The sequence below is a fragment of the Lissotriton vulgaris genome, chromosome 1_1 (assembly GCF_964263255.1).
Source record: "Lissotriton vulgaris chromosome 1_1, aLisVul1.2, whole genome shotgun sequence".
Taxonomy (NCBI): domain Eukaryota; kingdom Metazoa; phylum Chordata; class Amphibia; order Caudata; family Salamandridae; genus Lissotriton; species Lissotriton vulgaris.
Window position 1 is genome coordinate 1,007,337,766 of NC_141685.1, and position 20,567 is coordinate 1,007,358,332.

Consider the following 20,567-nt stretch of genomic DNA (forward strand, 5'->3'; position numbering starts at 1 on the left):
TCCCCCATTCCCCGGCACCCGCTCACTCTTTCGTTGGGGCACAGAGTGACCAGATGGCTTCCCTTTCGTGCCCGGCCATCTGGTCGCTCAGATCCCTTCGGCCATCTGGTCACTCAGATCCCCTCCGCCATTTGGTCGCTCAGATTCCCTCAGCCATCTGGTCACTCAGATTCCCTCGGCCATCTGGTCGCTCAGATCCCCTCGGCCACCTGGTCGCTCAGATCCCCTCGGCCATCTGGTCACCCGCAATGCTTTCCTATGGGGTGACAGATGCCTGGACTTCCCTGGAAGTCCTGATGAGGTGCTGTTTGCCTCCCAGATCCCAGAGAGGGCTCCAGGAGGTTGGGTACAAGAAAAGGGGATAATTTTCCTCTGTATTACTAGGGAGAGGGTCAGTCAGACCTCCGTGAGGTCAGGCGATTCTGAATTAGGAGAAGGCAGAACCCGGGCCCGCCCGCAGGGGCCCCCAGGAGCCCGGGTACACACCTACCTCTCAGCCCCTTGCCGATGGACCTTTTTCCCAGAGTTTGCTCAGGCAGACCTCCATGAGGTCCGGTGATGCTGAGACGGGGGAAGGCGGCACCCGGGCCCGCCCGCCGGGGCCCCCAGGGGACTGGGTACGCACCTGCCTCTCAGCCTTTCTCGATGGTCCTTTTTCTCCGAGTTTGCTCAGGCAGACCTCCGTGAGGTCCGAGGAAGCTGAGACGGGGGAAGGCGGCACCTGGGCCTGCCCGCCGGGGCCCCCAGGGGCCCGGGTATGCACCTGCCTCTCCGCCCCTTCCCGATAGTCCTTTTTCTCTGAGTTTGCTCAGGCAGACCTCCGTGATGTTTGGCGAAGCTGAGACGGGGAAGGTGGCACCCGGCCCGCTTGCCAGGGCCACCAGGTCCCAGGTATGCACCTGCCTCTCAGCCCCTTCCCGATGGTCCTTTTTCTCCGAGTTTACTCAGGCAGACCTCCGTGAGGTTCGGCAAAGCTGAGACGGGGGAAGGCGGCACCCGGGCCCGCCCGCCGTGGCCCCCAGGGGCCAGGATACGCACCTGCCTCTCAGCCCCTTACTGATGGTCCTTTTTCTCCAAGTTTGCTCAGGCAGACCTCTGTGAGGTCTGGTGATGCCAAGGTGGAGGAAGGCAGCACCCAGGGCTCGCCTGCCAGGGATGTCAGGGGCCCGGGTACGCACCTGCCTCTCAGCCCCTTCCCATTGGTCCTTTTTTCTTTGAGTTTGCTCAGGCAGACCTCCGTGAGGTCCGGCAATGCTGAGACAGGGGAAGGCAGCACCCGGGCCCGCCCGCCAGGGCCACCAGGGGCCCAGGTATGCACCTGCCTCTCGGGCCCCTTCCAGATGGTCCTTTTTCTCTGAGTCTGCTTGCCCCGGCAGCAGGCAGGCAGGGGATGCTAAGCCAGCATACCCCCTGCGCAGGGTGGCCTGCCAGGGGATGCCCCAGCTGTACTCTGATCGCTTGGGCACTCTCGGTTCGTTTAGGGATGGACTGCTTGGCCAGCCTCTGTTGTTGTTTCAAGCAAAGAGCTTCCACCCCGCATGGACCGTCCGACTAGAGGGCCTGCCGCCTGGCGGGAGGCCCTTTACCCAGCAGAGCGAAGGCAGAGTGGCCCGGCAGCTCAAGCTCCCCAGTGGTCTGACCAGAGCAGGAGGGGTCAGGTGGCACCAGGCCCTCGGATGCTGGTGCCCAGCAAGTCTGTAGGCTTCGCGTGTCACACCGTCACCCCTCTCTGCCCAGCACATTTCCACAGCAGCTCAGAACAACTGTTCTGAGGGGTGCTGCCGCCACCAGGCTCAGGCACTCACCCCTGCCTCTCACTTAGGCTGCGCCTCGGCTCGCCTCTCCCTTCCGGGGGAGATGGCTTGGCCTTTCGGTGCCCATGCGACTGCACCGCTTCACACCCCTCCAGCAAGCCCTCCTGCCCAGGCGGGTGGGCTCCTTCCACTGGCAGGCTCTGAGAGATGGAGGGGTGCGCGAAGGTTGCCAGTCGGGGAAATGGGCACCCGGCGCCCACCCCGTCATCAGGTGCGGCTACCTGGTTGATCCTGCCAGTAGCATATGCTTGTCTCAAAGATTAAGCCATGCACGTGTAAGTACACACGGCCGGTACAGTGAAATTGCGAATGGCTCATTAAATTAGTTATGGTTCCTTTGATTGCTCCATCTGTTACTTGAATAACTGTGCTAATTCTAGAGCTAATACATGCTGACGAGCGCTGGCCTCCCGGGATGCGTGCATTTATCAGACCAAGACCAATCCGGGCTCGCCCGGCCGCTTTGGTGACTCTAGATAACCTTGAGCCGATCGCACATCCCATGCGGCGACAATACATTCCGATGTCTGCCCTATCAACTTTTGATTGTACTTTCTGTGCCTACCATGGTGACCACGGGTAATAGGGAATCAGGGTTTGATTCCGGAGAGGAAGCCTGAGAAACGGCTACCACATCCAAGGAAGGCAGCAGGCGTGCAATTTACCCACTCCCGACTCGGGGAGGTAGTGACGAAAAATAACAATACAGGACTCTTTCAAGGCCCTATGATTGGAATGAGTACACTGTAAATCCTTTAACGAGGATCCATGGGAGGGCAAGTCTGGTGCCAGCAGCAGTGGTAATTCCAGCTCCAATAGCATATATTAAAGTTGCTGCAGTTAAAAAGCATGTAGTTGGATCTTTGGATTGAGCTAGCAGTCCGCAGCGAGGTGAGCTACTGCCTGTCCCAGCCCCTGCCTCTCGGCGCCCCCTTGATGCTCTTGACTGAGTGTCCTGGGGGTCCGAAGCGTTTAAATTAGAGTGTTCAAAGGATGCCGGTCGCCTGAATACTTCAGCTAGAATTAATGGAATAGGACTCCTGTTCTATTTTGTTGGTTTTCGGAACTGGGGCCATGATTAGGCGGGATGGCTGGGAGCATTCGTATTGTGCCGCTAGAGGTGAAATTCTTGGATCGGCGCAAGACGAACCAAAGTGAAAGCATTTGCCAAGAATGTTTTCATTAATCAAGAACAAAAGACGGAGGTTCGAAGACGATCACATACTGTCGTAGTTCCGACCATAAACGATGCCGACTAGCGATCCGGCCGCGTTATTCCCATGACCCACCGAGCAGCTTCCGGGAAACCAAAGTCTTTGGGTTTTGGGGGAGTATGGTTGCAAAGCTGAAACTTAAAGGAATTGACGGAAGGGCACCACCAGGAGTGAAGCCTGCGGCTTAATTTGCCAAACACAGGAAACCTCACCCGGCCCGGACACAGAAAGGATTGACAGATTGATAGCTCTTTCTCGATTCTGTGGGTGGTGGTGCATGGCCGTTCTTAGTTGGTGGAGCGATTTGTCTGGTTAATTCCGATAACGAACGAGACTCCTCCATGCTAACTAGTTACGCGACCCCCAGCGGTCGGCGTCCAACTTCTTAGAGGGACAAGTGGCGTTCAGCCACACGAGATCGAGCAATAACAGGTCTGTGATGCCCTTAGATGTCCGGGGCTGCACACGCGCTACACTGAACGGATCAGCGTGTGTCTACCCTTCGTCAACAGGTGCGGGTAACCCGCTGAACCCCGTTTGTGATACGGATTGGGCATTGTAATTATTTCTCATGAACAAGGAATTCCCAGTAAGTGTGGGTTATAAGCTCATGTTGATTAAGTCCCTGCCCTTTGTACACACCGCCCGTCGCTTCTACCGATTGGATGGTTTAGTGAGGTCCTCGATCGGCCCGCCGGGGTTGGCAACGGCCCTGGCGGAGTGCCGAGAAGACGATCAAACTCGACTATCTAGAGGAAGTAAAAGTCGTAACCAGGTTTCCGTAAGTGAACCTGTGGAAGGATCATTAACGGCGGAGCGGCCTAGCGACCAACAGCGCCAGCCTGAAGCACTTGCCCGCCTCCTGAAAGCACACACTGTCTGCACAGGCCCCGGCCTGGCCCGGCGCTGCCCTGGTGCGTCCCGGTGGAGGAGCGGTCCGTGGTCGCATGGGGCGCTCAAGTGAGGACCGGGACTTCAGAGGGTCTCTTATCCCTGGGGAGGGCCCGACCGAAGTGTGAGGGACCGGGGATGGGGGACTGCCTCGTCCCTTGTCCCTCTCCGAGATGGAACCCAAGTTCACCCGGCATGACATCCCCTTTCGTGGGGGGAAACCAAATGGCAGTGCTTCCCCGGGCTGGTACCACCCCTTCCTCGAAAGGCCCTAGTGCCGGTTGGGCCCTCCCGCGCACAAGTCTGGGTTCCAGGTGACCGAGGAGTGGCCCTTCTCGCGTGGCAGGGTGGCCTGGAAGAGAAGGGTCCAAGGGCCTGTGAGGGGACCTCGGCTCCTCTCGGTGGGAGGCATGTGGGATTGGGAGCCGCCTGACTCTTCCCTTCCAGCGCCTTCGACCCGGGCGAGGGTGGTGGTGGGCTGATTGCCAGCCCACTGGCATGGCTCGGGCCACCCAGTGACGGATGGCTGTGGTGCAGGTGGGGCGACCCTCCCTCGATGCCAGGTACCCGGTTTGACCTGTCCCGTGTGGCTGGGCCAAGGGGTTTGAAGACTCGTTCGGTCCCTCCCGGTTACCCTGGGAGAGACTGGTGGCTGTGGGGCTGCCTGCTCCCATCACACCGGGAGCCCCCTTCCTTGCCCGTGGGTGGAGGGGACTCCTGGGCCGAGCGCCTGGTAATATTTTTTCTCCCAACGGTGCAGTCTGACTCCCAGAGGGGAAGCCTTGAATGGGGCGCCCAGGCCGTCTCGCTGCGCCGGTGATGGACAGACGGCGTCGCCTTCCTCCCGCCTCTCCACCACCCGCAGGTGGGCGAACATTTTTGAAAAGTTGCCTGTGACTCTTGGTGGTGGATCACTCGGCTCGCGCATCGATGAAGAACGCAGCTAGCTGTGAGAATGATTATGAATTGCAGGACACATTGATCATCGACACTTCGAACACACCTTGCGGCCCCGGGTTCCTCCACGGGATGCGGCGGGGGACCGTCGCAAGGTTAGATCCGCTACCCCTTCATCCTCCCACAAGGTCAGACCCCTCCGATCGCCTGTGGCAGGGTCCCTCGCCAGGCCCTGTCACAGAGGTATGCCGCGGGCGTGCCTGGCCCCCGAGAAAGGGGCCTGGCGACCGTTCCGCCCCAGGCCCATTCCGGGGGCTCCTGGCTGCGTGCCGCGCTTGGCTGTCTGTGGTGTCCCACCGGCTGCCCGCGCGCACGTTCCTCGGGCACCCACTTCTGGGGCCGGCTTCCTGGGGAGGGCGAAACACCTCAAGATCCGATCCCAGGAACGAAGGCGCGCGCTGCTGGGACGCCAGGCCCCTGCTCCTGCAGGGACATGGCTTTCCCCGGCAACCTCCTTTGATGCTCCAGCGTCATTCTTCCAACTACGACCTCAGATCAGACATGGTGACCCGCTCAATTTAAGCATATTACTAAGCAGAAGAAAACAAACTAATTAGGCCTCCCCCAGTAATGGCGAGCAAAGATGGAAGAGCCCAGCGCCGAATCCCTGCCTGGCGGCGGGCGCGGGAAATGTGGCGTACAGAAGACCGACTCACTGGCGTCGCTCAGGGGGCCCAAGTCCTTCTGATTGAGGCTCGACCCGTGGACGGTGTTAGGCCGGTAGCGGCCCGCGGTGCGCCTGGATCGGGTCTTCTTGGAGTCGGGTTGCTTGGGAATGCAGTCCAAAGCGGGTGGTAAACTCCATCTAAGGCTAAATACGGGCCCGAGACCAATAGCCAACAAGTACCGTAAGGGAAAGTTGAAAGGAACTTTTAAGAGAGAGTTCAAGAGGGCGTGAAACCGTCGAGAGGTAAAAGGGTCGGGTCTGTGCATTCCCCCCGGAGGATTCAACACTGTGGGAATGTCGGTGGCCTGCGAGTTCCGGATCCCCTCCGCGGGACCGGCGCTCAGGCCCTACCCAGCCCTTGCAGGGCGCATTTCCTCAGCGGTGATGTGCCGCAACCGGCTCTGGGTCTTCTGGGAAGGCTTTGGGGAGGCAGGTGGCCCTCCGCTCTGGTGGAGGGTTTTACAGCCCCCTTGACAGCAGCTTCCCCGTGTCCACGGGCCGAGGGAGATTCGACAACCTCCGCGCCCTCCTCCGGGCACCCGTCCCCGGCCACCCCATGGGGTGCACCGGTGCGGTAGCAGGGGGGACAGTAGTGCAGTTCCTATTTTCCCTACAGGCCCTGCGCATTGGAATAACATAAACAGCAGTGTAGACGTAGGACTGCGGTCTTCTAGGTCTCTACTGACTATGTTAGACTTAATTTAGGTTTGCGCCAGCTAGCTCAGAGGTCACTGGAAACTTTCTTGACTGAATAGGAAGTGATCAGCTTCCCTGGCTCAGACAAAAAGGGATTCAGCTTCCGACAACCGCATAAACATGACAACTTTGCTCCTCAGAATAAGAGTCAATCTTTAGAGTCGTGTGAAACAATAGACAGCTATTTCACTAAGTCAGCTGTGCAGATTTACTGTGCTGAGAATAGAGAGACGGGCGTTTTCAATAAAAGATATTATTTATTGAGCAGTCTTCCTTCTCATGCAAGAGAAATGAATTGCCACAATTGCAAGACTTGTTATTATGAAAAGTGCGTACAGTAAAAGGAGTATTACGAACTAATACTGTAAAAGCATTGATATGGTTTCTTAGCCATAAGATAGTTAAAATGAATAAAATATATACATTCATATATATACATTAGATAACGACCTCAACTGGTGCTTCTAACTACGCCTACCCCAGTGTACCTGACCTAAGCCTAATACAAGGGAGGGAGTAAGTAAGTAGCAGTTTAAGTTAAGTTGGTTTTGCCAAGAGTTTGTTTCAAGAATTCTCTCTAAGGGTTTAGTCAGCACCGTACCTCTGGAATAGAATGCAGGAGGTCTGGTACCTCCCCTCAGGACCTGATATCCCAGTCACCCGCAAGGGTAGGCTGGAAACGCCGGAGCTGGATTTTCTCGGCAGGAGAAAAAGACAGCGTCTTTCTCAGCGCGTCAAGGAGGAGGGGCAGTGTCCATGGGCTTCTCGCATCAGCTGGGCTCTCTGCAAGGGGACAGCTGTTCTGCTCCAGTATTCACCACCACCGTGTGCTTGCTTAAGGCAACGTTGGTATATTTATACCTGAAAGGTGCCGAGTTTGACGTAAGTTTTTGGACATAAGACGTCAATAAAGATGTCACTAAGAACTGGTCGTTCTTACAGTGCTCGCAGGAGTTCTATTACTAATCAAAACAAAGCAAGCAGGGCTTTCCCAGGTTGCTGGGGGTTTGAAATGTCGAATGAACTCGGTGTGCTATCTAGGAATCTAAGGAAGTGGCTTCTGCTGTGTCATGGACTATCATGAACTGCAGAGACGAGTTACTGAAATATGGCTCTGATTGTTATGCCATTATAGGGATATGTATTGATTATAGCCGTATAGGGGCATGAGGTCACAATATTGATTGGGGTCCTAGATAAAACACATCACCCACTCCACGAATTTATGTCCATCAAATTACTAAAAACTAAAGCAATAAGAAGCACGTGTATTCCTACCCACCCCAAAATACATTTTGCATTTGAAATGGTGTATATGAAATACATGTAAATGAATAGGTACTGTACGTTATCAAGCATAGTAATCATTCTAAAAATATTGCATATGTATTCAGTTGAACGATTTTGCGAAGAATTACACATGAAATGTCTCTAAATACAGAAAGAAGGGCGAGACCATTCAATCACATATAAATACAATTGCTGTAAAATGTGCTAGAGGCTGAGGTAATATGTTGTCTCTAGTTCTACTAAAAATAGAAGCTCTGTTCTTTATGAATAGTTCTACTTTAAGCAAAGTACGTGTGCCAGTAAAAGGTAAATATTTTGGGAATTTTTGGAAAAAAATAATTTCATGGTGAGCGAGGAAAAAATAGTTCAAAACGCTTTTCAGTAGCTTTTGTTTATCAAAGCTGAAGGCCGAATTCAGAGTTCATGGGAACGCTGTGTGCCGGATTGTTTTCCAAAAAGTTATTGTTTCTGTTCAGGGGAGAACATCATTTCAGACAGGCTCGCAAAGAATTGGTCTATATATTCAGGTGACAGTTCGACCAAGTTCGATAATGCTGTAACTTGGCAGTTGTGAGAATGATTGCTATCATCGATTTCAGGATCAGCAATGCTCACAGAAGGTCGTACCTGGGTGATGCTGCTTCCATTTCTTGCCTCACTGCCACCACCTAGTCGTAGCGCAGGAGTCTCAACGAATGCCGTCATCAGGATTGGTAACCGCTGGTGACAACACGATGCCTGAGCCGTTACTGGACTTAGCAAAGTAACGACATTCATTGGTATTGCTGATGGTAGTGCAAGACAGGTGTCTAACACGCATTCCTCTCCGCATAGCATACATCGAAGCACAAGTAAGATGCGGGTCTGCCATATAGGTCTGAATGAAAGAAACCAGGTCATATTCAGATCTCTAAGCCGGGCTAATCCAAGGACTTTAGTTATGCGGTCCTGGTAGCGTATTGCTAGGATCGTTTCTTCCATTGTTGCCGGAGTCATGTCTGCGTTTTGGTTTGCCATATCGGAGCAGGAGGGTCAAAAATGAAATACCTGCTACGAGTCCCAAAAGTAGTGGTAGGCCGCCAAAGATCGAATGGACGAAATTTGGAAAGATACCCAGGACTGCTTCAAATGGTGTTAACAGTCCCTGAAAAATTGTCTTAAATACATTTGAGATACCACTGGCATTCGACATATTTAGGATTTGGCTGAGCATTTCTGTGAAATGCACCGGGCAATTTGTTGATAAAAGTGTATGTATCTCTGCAGTTGTCCTTGCAACTTGGAGATCATACGTCTCTTTTGATGACGAGATGGGCACTGTTGTCTGCAAAAGCACATACTTCATTCTGCTTAAAGTATCAATTCGTATAGAAGAGATATTCAAAGGAGGCCAAATCGGTGCCACTGAATCTCCAGGGCCGTTCGGATACAATGCTTGCATACAGCAAGTGACCATGGAACTCACGCTTAAGAGATATGCTTTCCCTGGCACCAAGCCACAACAGCTGTGATCAGTTATTAGAACGTAACTCCCGTTAGAAAGTTGCCTAAAGAATGCCTCTATTTGTGCTGCAGGTGTGCCATGCTGGTGGCATGAAAGGTTGTTTGAAGTACCCTCACAGGCCCCATGTAAGTTAATACCTTGGCACAAAAGTATACCGCTTAGTGAATGTTTACACTCATTACCACTAAGAAATACATTTTTGTTGTTGTCACTATAACATGTGTGTATAAGGTAATTTCCATGTTGACTTAATGTATCCTTTACCCAACTTTTCATACTGGCCTGCCGGTATATACTCAAGGCAATTTTTAAATTGGAAAGTTGTTATCGGAATTGTGATAATCCCGTGTAATATCCATTCAATGACAGGTCTTTCTGACATTGTCAATGGTAATCTCTCAAGTTTTTCGAGGCTCAGGATTGTATAGTCTGCTCCTTTCTGTGCCAAACTGATTTGTTTATCAGTAAGGTTAAAGATAGAAAATAATGACGTTGTGTCGATTAAACGCCATGGCACATAGCCCGAACTAATATTTTGCAACGTCCAGCCTAGCTGTACAATAGAACGCAATTGGGACTGGCCATGTTGTAACATTAGCAGGTCCTGGTCTATTATATCAATAGCAGATGATACAATACTGTCCAGTGAATATATTCTGGAAGACAGAGTCATTAACCCATTGTCTACAACAGAAATTGATTTTTCCAAATTAATACGATCAATTTATCGTATTTTCTCTGCCGTTTCAATTTGAGTTTCTTTCCATGCCTCGTTGTATGCAGCATATATGCTGGCTGCTTTGAAACGTTTTTGACGCTGTTTGCGTGGTCCCATAATGAAATCGCGCAAGTCAGCACCATCTTTAAGTAAAGACAAGTGTTGCTTAATTTGTCCCAGTGTGGATGTTTGTAGCCATTCAAGACATAGTTTCCCTACACTGTACGTTGTTACTATCCCTGGATGCTGTCTCTGGGAGTATCTAGGGTCTGGTCTGGACATTTTTTACCCCTGTATTTTGTTCAGGAATCTATCTTGACAGTTATTCGTGTCTGTAGGCCAGATTAACCACTTCTTCCAATCAGGATGTGTTCTGTTTTCATTTAAAATGTGGGATACGTCTACTTCAATATCTGTGGTTGCATTATCAGGTATTGGCTTTGGAATAGACGGTTTGTTAAGGTATTTAATCTTAGCTAGGCCAAGACAGGTTGTTTGTTGAATTGCGTCATTCAAGAACATTATTTGTTCTGGGATCATGCAGGCTCGAAATAATGGTTCTAGGCCTTGAACCTGCCAATCTTTTGTACCCCAGATGGTTTTTGTTTCAATGTTATTTTTCCAGAAATCAAAACCAAATGTAATCATTTTTTCATAAAATGCTTCTGAATATATCAGTTTAGTATTTGTCAGCATGGTTTTTGTTCCTGTTTTATCCAACAGTTTATAATAAAATGTTTCTGCATTACTTGTGTTAAACCCTGAGAAGTATTGGAATTTCTCATAGAATGTTTTTGAACTGCTTATAGGTGGAGTAGCACAATGTTCCCATTGGTTATATTTAAAAACATTTCTAGGTTGAGCAGATTTATGTAAATAGTGGTCTGCGTAATGTGAAAAACAGTACATCTGTTCATAATTAGATGAACGTTGTAAATAATTATCAGCCTGATTCATCATACTCCCGTTTTGCGAGGCCCTAATAGCGATTCATAGCGAATCGCTATTAAGGACTCGCAAAACGGGATTCATGTAGAAATTGCATGAAGAAATGCGATTCCTACATATTCCTTATTTGCGATTAGCAAATAGCTAATCGCAAATAAGGAATAACTCGCCATTCATACCTATGGGCCAAAAGGCCCATAGGAATGAATGGAGAGTATTCCTTATTTGCGATTAGCAATTTGCTAATCGCAAATAAGATAGCGATTTGAAGGGTGCCAGGGGTGTCCAAAGGACACCCTGTAGCACCCCTCAAATGAAATTTTACATAGGTGTTGCACACACACATGTCCAAAGGACATGTGTGTGTGTAACATGCAACTCAGAAAAATGCATTTAAAAGCATTTTTCTGAGTTTTCGCAATTTACCACGAGGTCTCACCTCGCGGTAAATTGCGGCAAGAAATTGCGAATTCGCAAAATTAAATTGGATGTTAAATTGCATTTAAGGAATCTCAAATAGAGATTCCTTAAATGTCATTCCTCGCAAAATTGCGAGATCGCAATTAGCGATTTTTACATTTGGGATGCTGAATCCCAAATGCAAAAATCGCTCTCGCAAAGGACCAGATTCTCAGAATCTGGCCCTTTGCGAGCGCTATTTTCTTTGATGAATCGGGCGGTATGTTCTGTAAATTTTGCTGACAACACTAAATCCAACATCATATTATTTATACTTTCAAAATCCCAGTCATCAGAGAATGTACTTGGTTTTACAAAGTCACTTAATGAAACCTTAAACTGGTGAGGATATTTCAAGATCTCGACCAGTCCATATATTTCATAGTCTGTTTTGTCCCAAACTACCCGCCGGGTTTTGGAATGGCTGTGACATTCACTGATGATAGTCCTCTTTTCTTGATGTGAGATGATTTGTGAGGCTTCAGAACTAAGTTGATGTTCTGACTTGCTGTGTCCATTGAACTGTAATACATTTTACTAAAATTAAAATTAAAATTAGGCATGGTAGGAGTATAAGTACCCCAGATACAATCCAATGCTAAATCAATGGTGCATTTAAATATGCTTCTTTGACTTGTTGAAAGAGTTCTGTTGCTTTTTCTTTAAAAGTCTTTGTTTCTGGCATTACTTCAGAGTCGTTTTGATCTTCAGAAAAGTTGTCGAAATTGATGAAGTAGCCAGATGCAGTTCTGTTGATTGTTGGAATTGTTTTCTCAATTTGCCTTTCATTAGCATATTCTGATGCTACATCATTGTAGACTGGTGTTTCATGACGAACTGTTTCAATTTGTGTTTCAAGAGGCACAAGTTCCATGGCATTTCTGCATAGTCCTTTTTTATTCACTGCAGGTTTATCAAATGTGATTAGTCTTTCAGTTTGAACCTCTTGGATACTTTTACCAGGTCGATTGACACAACTCTTTTCTCCTTTTTACCAGCAAGGGGCGGTAGTACTACTGATCTTGTTCCGTTGATTGCTAAGACAGGTACTGCTTTTCTGTAAGAAGGCCCAAATTCCTTCTTCACCGCTATTTTCTTTCTGACCAGATCCCCAATCTTTGGAATCCAGACAGGTCTTGTTGGGACAGGTGGTGTTTCTTCAGTGGTGGTTGGCTGTTGTTTTAACTTTATGTTGCTCAGGGCTTTTCTTGTTTCGTTTAAGTCCTGTAAAACAGCCAAACGATCTTTGATGTCAAAGTCTTTTTTCTTATCTTTTACCACTGAAGCAAGACTATCTAAGTCCTGAACATGCATTCTAGTTCCGAACAATAGTTTGTACGGGCTGAAACCTTTTTTTTTTTTTTGAAGACCTTTATTTCATGCATAAGAATATACAAGGTAAGGCCGGCAATCCCCAGGGCCAACCACAGCATTGAAACAGTCAGCATCGGATATAAAGAGGAAACACACGGCCTTTGAGCCGACAACCCAGAGGGCCCGGCGGCGGATGGGAGTATCGTAGTGCATGATGACAAAAATATTAAAACACGATATGACTTAGGTCTAGGAATTTTCTGTTTTTTAAAACAATTAACAAACCCCACAAGTAAAATAAACTCGCGGCAATCATGTTCAGTTCCACAAAGGTGACCATTAAGTACGGGCTGAAACCTTTTAGAGAATTTCTTGGCAAGTTGTTAAGACTACGTTGGACACTTATTAAATGCTTGACCCACCCATCACCCGAACCTAATACCTTGCCGTTATAGATTGCTTTATGTCTCGGTTTTTTCTTTCCACTACCCCGTTTCCCTCAGGATGGAAGGGACAAGAGAATCGCAATCCAATGCCCATGCTGGTCATGGCCTCCTTATAAGCTCGAGAGCTAAAAGCAGGACCCTGGTCAGGATGAAGAATGGCAATTGCGTATGTGCCGATAAAGACTCGCAAATCTTTTATAACAGTTCAGGCGTCAGCCGAGCGCTGGGGCCACATTTTTAAGTGAATGTAGTCTTAAACAATTAATAGGACGCTGGATTGCATGTGTAGATAGCTCTATGCTACCTTCATAGATGGCCATGGCATTACTCCGGTTGACTCGTTACTGCGGTCTCTGTCGCAGTCTGGGCAATTCTTTACAAATTTATAATGGTACAGGCTCATCCCCGGCCACCAGTATGCTGATTGTAATTCAGTCGGAGATTCCTTCATCTGTTTGTGCCTTGGACCTTCACCCATGTGTGCGTCTGCTATTAATAAGATTCTCTGATTCGTGTTTGGAATTACCCTATCCCCCACTCCAGGGATTCGAGCAAAAGGAATGGAGTTTGCATCAATTTCGTACTTATAATTGAGTGGATAGTTCACAGGTAGTGCTGCACAGTTGCCTTTTGAAGACATTTTTACCGCCAGCATGGTTTCCCCGTCTATGTATTTTTCTGAACGCTTTTTTGTGGCTACGGAAGCTGGTTTAGTTGCTTCCGCTGAGGCTGTATTAGCCAATGAATTCCCTGCAACGTGAACGCCATCACGTTGATGACTCAGAGTGTGTATCACGTGAGTCTTCTGTAGTTCTTTCTGAAAAAGAACTACCTGTTTCCAGAGCATTTTATGCTTGATTGTGGCACCTGTGTCATCCTTGTAATCATTTTGAACCCAGCTCTGCAAATCATTATTGTAAGAATTGACGCAAAAATGCGAATCGCACACTATTAGTGTCGGGAATTCACGTTCGGCATTTTCAAGCGCCATCTTTAAAGATCTGATTTCAGCTCGCTGAGCCGAACATTTTCTCAGTGATTCAGTTTTTGTTATTTTCGGTCTGAATTTACCGCAGAGCCAGCGACCTTTAACAATCGCGCAGGCTGCATCGTAGGATTTATCTTCTACATTGTAATGCTGTACAAATCTGTCTGTATAGATTATACAAGAGTATTGTTCAATTGGCAGAATTTCGATTGGCAGAGGATATTCTTTTTCATATTTTAAATCATTCCGTTTTTTCATGTGTGGAGCAAAATAGTATTTCACGTCTTCTGCAGCAAGAGAGTTTTCCCACTGTATCCATTTCGGATCTAGTGACACTGTATGCAGGTTTACTGGGCTGAACAGTGCCTCGAAGGCGGATTCTGCTGTGAGAACAGTGATCCTTTTGCCTTGTGCTAGTGCTCGTTCTTTCGCTATAGCAATTTGCACTGCCTTTACAGTATTTTCTGTGAGACTGAATGTTTTTTCTGCTTGTGTGTACAAATGTGATTTGTAAGCTATTGGTACCGTTTCTCCCTCATTAGAGGTCAGGTACGTGAATCCGCATCTTCCTGGGATGACCCGGATTACAAGGTTGCGTGTATTGTCACGTGTTTCTAATTTTGTTTTCGCTAACATGTCTGTTTGCAGTGATCTCAAAATTTCTGTGTGTTTTTGAGTCCAGTTGATTGGTTTAAAATCAGGTTTTATTAATTCGTAGAGAGGTTTAATCCTCTCTGCATAGTTTAGAATGTAAGTTCTTCCGAAATTCAGGAAACCTAGAATCGATTGTAAATTCTTCAGCGTTTTCGGTGCTTGGAGTACAGCGCACTTCTCTAAGAAGTTGTCCGCTAGGCTTTTTCCTTCACTTGATAATTCGCATCCTAAGAATAAGACTGTTAGATGGGCAATTCTTGATTTTTTAAAGTTGAATTTGTAACCCTCTGCTGCGAACCCAAGTATTACATTGTTCACTCTTTTCAAGTGAGTATCCAAGTCGTCGTCTGTGAGATAGATGTCATTGACATAAGATAATGCCTCATCATCATACATTTGTAGTAACTCTGTTACTCTGGCTGAGAATAGTCCTGGGCTGTTCTTGAATCCCTGTGGGAGCCTACAGAAATCTTTCTGTGACCCCATTATTGAGAAAGCGGTCAAGTACCTGCTTTCTGGTGCGATATTTTGGCAAAAGAACCCATTAGATATGTCTAATGTCGTTTTGTATTTTTTGCGAACTATGTTATTCATTAGTGCCGCACTGTGCGAATTTTGTACCGCAAATGTTTTGCAACATGAGTTAAGGTGTCTGTAGTCCAAGACTAGACGATACGAATCGTCTGGTTTGGAGACAGGAAACAAAGGATTGTTCATTTTAGAGGTGCATGTTTCAATTACCCCTTGGTATTCAAGTTGATCTAAAATCTCCCTGACATGTTTTTTAGCTTCTTGCTTAATTGGGTACTGCCTTTGTGCAGTAGGTTGACTTTTTAACTGGATTTTGTGAGGAGGAGAGTCCTCATCCCATCCTACATGATTCTTATATAATGCTGGTGCCTGGGCTACTGCCCATTTCCTTGCATATATATATTTAGTGTGAATTGGAATGTGATTTGAGAAGGCAGGCATAATCATTTCTTCTCCATGAGGGCACTCCCTGACAAACTCTGGGGGCCAATCTTTCTCGGCTAACAGGATGTCATAGCCTTTTGAGAGGTTATCCCAAAATAGACCCCTTATTTTTCTAGTCTTATCTCCCTCTATACGCAGTGTTATTTCATATATCTTATGAGGTTCACTAACTCTGGTGTCTGCAGTTTCTACCTGAATGTATTCATTCGTGTCCACTGTCTCCAGATGACTCATCCGGATCTTGCGAGCTATGCTGATTTCTGCTGCACTGTCTAGCATTGTCTCTGCCCACGCTCCGTTTTTCAGCTGTGTCCTCAGTATTCTCGGCATGTTCGATTACTCTAATACTGGCTACCTTCTTCCTCGGGAATTTTAATTTTTTACTTTGAGCAGGTTCCTTGTCTTTGGACTTGGTGTGCTCTTCCCTTGGGTCTGACCGTCCTCTTCTTTCCGATTTCTGCGAAAAAGATCGAGAGGGACGTGTATCAATACTTTGATATCTATCAGGCTTTTTCAAGTTATCCCTATTTCTACGGTTATATCTTTTCTCAGAGTGTTCCCTCTGCGGAGACTGGTGGGGAGACTGGTGTTCTCGAGTCGGAGTTCTTTCTCTCCGCCGAGGAGACCTTCCTCTGGACTGGAAAACTTTTTCTTTGGGAGTGGATTGTTTATTTCCATCCCAGCTCTTTTTAGGAGTGTTTAAATTATTTTTAATAAATAATTTTTCAGGATTTTCGAGTAGTTGGGGTTTTACACGTTTCCCACCCAGACTATCTCTACCTAATTCTTCATAGCATTTTTCTATAATTCTGGGAAGCTCAATTGGTTGATCTGTTATATCTGTTTCTTTCAATTTCTGGCGGATCGCCCCAGATGCTGCTTCTCCTTTTATGTTGGCTAGTAATATAGCCGAGACCTGCTTGAAGTCTTTCAGTAATTTCATACCAAGAGTTAAAGCAGGTTCTGGACCGTATTCATTCTGAATTTGTTTTAGTACATCTGGTATTACCGCCATGGACGGAACACCATGTGTTTTTGTGTAAATGGAAGCAAAGACTGTACCCCAAGTGTCACAGTCCTCCACATGTGGTGCGACTCCCATTGAAAGGCAGATAGTTAAAATTCTGTGTTTCTCAATAGGGGTAGTATTCAGGAATACTGCCTCTATTTGAGTAATTTTCTGTGCTAACCAGAAAGGAATTTGTTCCCGTTTTGCGGGAGTCTTTCCAAAACATGATTGTATGTTCTGTGGTGTAATATTATTTGTGTTCCCCTGATGAGGGGTCAGCTGTGGAACATTAACAGCTGTTTGGACTGTTGCAGTCCGCATTACATATTGGACTAACTGTATTTTAATTAGTAATTTTAGCTGTGTTAAAAGTTCTTCTTTTGACATTTTATCAATGTCTGGATGTGGTGTGTAGCTGGCTAGAACCGGCCACGTTGCTCCTGGTCTACCTAGTGGACCGAGCCTGGTAATGTGATCATTATGTTTTAGGGCGCCTTTAAACCAGAGCAGGTGCTCTTGGTATTTTAATGGGATTTCAATCTCCTCAAAAGGAGCGTATTCATCCGGTGGTTCCTCTATTTTGTAATAGTGGAACTCGTGTGTTGTAGCGTTTGCTGCTGGAAAGTTTATCCAAGAATAGAATACCTCTGTCTGCCGATATTCGTGTGCCTCTATCACGAAAATGACTGTACCACCTCGTGATGTCAGTCCGTTTTCTATAAGTTTTGAAGTTATAGATTTTCTTATGTTTGCCGGGATGATAATCGCACCCGGTTCATTAATCCCTGTAACATCGAAACCCAGTTGATTCGCGTCTACTGCGACTTCATTGGTTCCGTTGTTATTGCCATTTTCTGACATTGTATTAATGAAGGTTTGCAGAGAAGGTTTCCAAGGAAACAAAGATTAGGTGCACAATATTTTGGAACACTGTATCCTTCAACTTTGACTAAACCAGAAACTCTACATAGGAATCTCTTCCTACCAAGTTCCGGCGGATTTTAACCTTTCACCCACTCCAGACGTCTAATGGAGTATTTACGGGAGAAAGGGTCTGTGTGAAAAAGCACGACTGAGTTACTCTAACGTCTTGCGTTAGTTTTATCGCCTTACCAAACGTTGGGCGCCATGTAGTGTAGTTCCTATTTTCCCTATAGGCCCTGCGCATTGGAATAACATAAACAGCAGTGTAGACGTAGGACTGCGGTCTTCTAGGTCTCTACTGACTATGTTAGACTTAATTTAGGTTTGCGCCAGCTAGCTCAGAGGTCACTGGAAACTTTCTTGACTGAATAGGAAGTGATCAGCTTCCCTGGCTCAGACAAAAAGGGATTCAGCTTCCGACAACCGCATAAACATGACAACTTTGCTCCTCAGAATAAGTCAATCTCTAGAGTTGTGTGAAACAATAGACAGCTATTTCACTCAGTCAGTTGGGCAGATTTACTTTCACCAGAGTGCAGAGAATAGAGAGACGGGCGTTTTCAATAAAAGATATTATTTATTGAGCAGTCTTCCTTCTCATGCAAGAGAAATGAATTGCCACAATTGCAAGACTTGTTATTATGAAAAGTGCGTACAGTAAAAGGAGTATTACAAAATAATACTGTAAAAGCATTGATATGGTTTCTTAGCCATAAGATAGTTAAAATGAATAAAATATATACATTCATATGTACATTAGCTAATGACCTCAACTGGTGCTTCTAACTACACCTACCCCAGTGTACCTGACTTAAGCCTAATACAAGGGAGGGAGTAAGTAAGTAGCAGTTTATGTTAAGTTGGTTTTGCCAAGAGTTTGTTTCAAGAATTCTCTCTAAGGGTTTAGTCAGCACCGTACCTCTGGAATAGAATGCAGGAAGTCTGGTATCTCCTCTCAGGACCCGATATCCCAGTCACCCGCAAGGGTAGGCTGGAAATGCCGGAGCTGGATTTTCTCGGCAGGAGAAAAAGACAGTGTCTTTCTCAGCGCGTCAAGGAGGAGGGGCAGTGTCCGTGGGCTTCTCGCATCGGCTGGGCTCTCTGCAAGGGGACAGCTGTTCTGCTGCAGTATTCACCACCACTGTTTGCTTGCTTAAGGCAACGCTGGTATATTTATACCTGAAAGGTGCCGAGTTCGACGTAAGTTTTTGGACATAAGATGTCAATAAAGAAGTCACTAAGAACTGGTCGTTCTTACAGTGCTCGCAGGAGTTCTATTACTAATCAAAACAAAGCAAGAGGGGCTTTCCCAGGTTGCTGGGGGTTTGTGATGTCGAAAGAACTCGGTGTGCTATCTAGGAATCTAAGGAAGTGGCTTCTGCTGTGTCATGGACTGTCATGAACTGCAGAGACGAGTTACTGAAATATGGCTCTGATTGTTATGCCATTATAGGGATATGTATTGATTATAGCCGTATAGGGGCATGAGGTCACAATATTGATCGGGGTCCTAGATAAAACACATCAGGACAGGGCCCCCTGCTCCCGGTGCAACTGTCGACTGGGGCGGACTGTTCTCAGTGCACTCCGACAGCGTCGTGCCACTGGGCGATGAGGCCCACATGCGCAAGTCAGAGGGCCGAGCAAAATCCTGTGGCGCAATTAAGGTGAGGGCCGGCTTGCACCGGGTGAGGTAGGATCCCGTCGTGCTTCCAGCGGTGGGTGCACCACCGGCCCGTCTCGCCCACTCTGTCGGTGAGGTGGAGCATGAGTGTGGATGATAGGACCCGAAAGATGGTGAACTATGCCTGGGCAGGGCGAAGCCAGAGGAGACTCTGGTGGAGGTCCGTAGCGGTCCTGACGTGCAAATCGGTCATCCGACCTGGGTATAGGGGCGAAAGACTAATCGAAACATCTAGTAGCTGGTTCCCTCCGAAGTTTCCCTCAGGATAGCTGGCGCTCGGAGCCCCCAGTTTTATCTGATAAAGCGAATGATTAGAAGCCTTGGGGACGAAACGATCTCAACCTATTCTCAAACTTTAAATGGGTAAGAAGCCCTCTCGCTGACGTGGAGCCGGGCATGGAATGCGAGTGCCTAGTGGGCCACTTTTGGTAAGCAGAACTGGCGCTGCGGGATGAACCGAATGCCGGGTTAAGGCACCCGATGCTCATCAGACCCCAGAAAATGTGTTGGTTGAAATAGACTGCAGGACGGTGGCAATGGAAGTCAGAATCCGCTAATGAGTGTGTAACAACTCACCTCACGAATCAACTGGCCCTGAAAATGGATGCGCTGGAGCGTCAGGCCCATACCCGGCCGTCGCCGGCACTGAGAGCCATGGGGACTAAACTGCGACGAGTAAGAGGGCCGCTGCGGTGAGCACGGAAGCCCGGGGCGAGGGCCCGGGTGGAGCCGCTGCAGGTGCAGATCTTGGTGGTATTAGCAAATATTCAAACGAAAACTTTGAAGGCAGAAGTGGAGAAGGGCTCCATGTGAACAGCAGTTGAACATGGGTCAGTCGGTCCTAAGAGATGGGCAAGCGCCATTCGGAAGGGACGGGCGATGGTGTAGGAGAGTAGGGTCTGCTTCCTATGTTTACCCCCACTTTTTGCTGTGATTCTCTGGTTTTTCGAATTTAGTGTGGCTGTGGACCTGCTAATCAAGCCCACAGCCCAGCTGTTCTCTCTCTAAATTGATACCATGTACTTTAGGTACATACCGGATTTGTTACTGGGTCCCCCTTGTGAGCCCCTGTATAGTGTACCATAGGTACCCAGGGCATAGGTGCACCCTAGGCCCACCAGGGGCAGCAGCATGTATTGTGCCACCCTTGCTTGCCTTCCAAACTGACACCACAAGTCTGTTCACACAGCCTGGGTAAGGTGGTGTAATCACCCCTTACTTAGATATAGTATACCTATATCTATATATCCATATAGACACATATACACCTATAAGTCACCCCTATGGCAGGCCTTAACAATCCTGAAGGCAGAGTGTGTGGTTTTATGTGAGAGGGTACCCTAGCATGAGCTGAGCCCCTCTGTAGATTTCGGTACCATCTCCTTATAGCTGTTCTATGATATAGCCATACCATA

The 20,567-nt window shown here is 47.6% G+C and overlaps 3 pseudogenes; all 3 read left to right on the plus strand.

The window, feature by feature from the left end:
- Positions 1 to 2,032: 2,032 nt before the first annotated feature.
- LOC147748398 (18S ribosomal RNA) lies at positions 2,033 to 3,836 on the plus strand (annotated as a pseudogene).
- A 978-nt stretch (positions 3,837 to 4,814) lies between these two features.
- LOC147748399 (5.8S ribosomal RNA) lies at positions 4,815 to 4,967 on the plus strand (annotated as a pseudogene).
- A 14,110-nt stretch (positions 4,968 to 19,077) lies between these two features.
- Positions 19,078 to 19,902, plus strand: LOC147748400 (28S ribosomal RNA; annotated as a pseudogene; the record flags this gene model as incomplete).
- Positions 19,903 to 20,567: the final 665 nt, after the last annotated feature.